Below are 2164 nucleotides of genomic sequence, written 5' to 3'. Positions count from 1 at the left end.
TCTCCGCTAAGTCCGTGGCTTCAGGTCTGACGTTTCAGGGTCTAATCCGTTCTGCGGGTCCAGCTCCCGACTCTGCACGAGGCCATCCCGTTCCCCTAGCACAGTGTGCTGAAGGGATGGTCCTTTCCCCACTGTGCTACTGGCACTGTCACAGGTCACGTGACGTGAGTGAGGGCTGACCTGAGGGCTCCCCTCTGTCCCGCTGGTCTGTGCTGCGCTGTCGAGGCTGCTGTGGCTGGTGACCTGCTCCGAGTATGTGTCCCCCAGGCACGTGAGCCGCCCAGCTTTGTTTTTCTGCTCAAGTTCTGGCTGTTCAAAAATTGTTTTGGCTACGCAGAGTCCCTTAGAATTCTATTTAAGTTTTGAGATGGCTTTTTCTATTTGTGCACACACGGCTGTTGGGATTTTGATAGGGACTGTGCTCTGTAGGTCGCTCTGGGGAGTGTGGACATTTTAACGTGAGGGTCCCACGCCCGCGCCTTCTTTCTTGGAGCGATGTTTTCCGGTTTCGATGTACGACTTTCTTGCCTCTTCAAGTAAATCCATTCCTGAGTTTTTTGTTCTTTGTAAAAGGGATTTTCCTAATCTCCTTGTTGGGCTTTCACGGCAGTGTACAGACACAAAGCTGATTTTGTACCCTGCAACGTCCCTGAATTTATTAGTTATAACAGCTTTTTGTGTGTGAAATCTTTAACGTTTTCTACATAGAAGATCGTGTTGTCTGCTGAGGTCTTTCTTTGAGGTTTATCCTATTTGGCTCAAATAAATTTTTACAAAAATGGTCTACGGGTTTGGACGTAGGAGATCTGCTCGTGAACCCTAGGTGGGCAGGTCACAGCAGGTGAGCACGGCCGAGACACGTCACTTCTTTAGTGAAAAGCTCCTCTCTGCCTTCAGCCAGCCGTGTCCACGATGTCTGTGCATACCTAGGTTCACACACTCTAAATGCCAGTGAGCCCAGGTGTGACCACCCCCAAGGGAGCGCAGGGTCAGTTAACGCTCCTGCACCTGGCCTCTCCCACCTGCGTGTCAGTGCCCTCGATTCCAAGTGCATAACAGAAACTGCGAAGCTGTCGCTCTCCCGGGCATCTGAGGTCTTCTTTCCTGGCACGGTTGTCAGTTTCGGTTCAAACAAACTCTTCTGAAACTCTCCACTGGTTCAGAAGCTTCTTATGTCACGACATCGTTAACATAGCTTTACAGCTGTTATTCTTCGTGCTTTTAAGTCCCACGCCCGAATTAAAAGCCTCTTAGGCTTTCTGCCATTCCTTTTCCTTGCCTCTTCCTCTGCTCGGCCTCTCCCACAGCAAAGGGGAGGGCAGCCAGCCTCAGAGTGGCCCCAGGACCCTGCCAGGGCAGGCGCTGGGCTAACGGGCCAGTCCACAAGTACCAGGAGCGAGAGGACCCGCCCTGTATGGGGAACCCACGCAGGCTGAGTCCCCGGGCCGACCAGCCTGGGTCTCGCTCATTCTGAAACGACAGACGACAGCTTCCTCGAGCTTAGGCTGTCAGCTCTGACCCTGAGGTGACGGCGCCTTACCCCATGCATGCCTTAGCCCCTCGCCACACCCAGGTGGGGCAGTCTGCCACTGTTCCCAGCAGGTGAGCCAGCACACGCTGAAACCCACGGTCACCTGACTCGAATGCAGTGAGCAGCGATTTTTATGAATGCTCTGAGTCGTGCTACCTAAAGCACTGGAAAAACCAGTAACTCTTACCGATTAGGATTGAAGCCCCCGGGCATCACATTTCCAGCCTAAGCCCTGACGCCAGCAGCATCCGCGCGGGTGCACGGCACGCAGAGCGGCACCCCAGGGCCCACAGCTGCACGGCTCTGCTGACTCCCAGGGCAGCTCCTCGGGCCCCAGGACCTGGCACCGGGGCCCAGTGTGTGCTCTCAGCTCAGCCACCACGAGCTACACTTGGCCCCCGGGAGCTGGAGGGGCCACAGGATGTCACGCCTGTCACTAGCAAAGTGCCGATTCAGTCACTGGAACAAGTTGGTTAAAATAATCTACTTTTCCAGCTGCAAATTTCATAAAATCTAAATACTGATCACATATTTCTGATAAAAAGTTAGCATCCAAATGAATAAGTGCTGGGGAAGGTAAAAACACACACCAGAGTTAAAGGCCACGCATGAAAACAGCGAGTGACGTCACCG

The sequence above is a fragment of the Pteropus vampyrus genome, unplaced genomic scaffold (genome assembly GCF_000151845.1).
Source record: "Pteropus vampyrus isolate Shadow unplaced genomic scaffold, Pvam_2.0 Scaffold338, whole genome shotgun sequence".
NCBI lineage: Eukaryota > Metazoa > Chordata > Mammalia > Chiroptera > Pteropodidae > Pteropus > Pteropus vampyrus.
Note: the sequence above shows the minus strand (reverse complement) of the source record.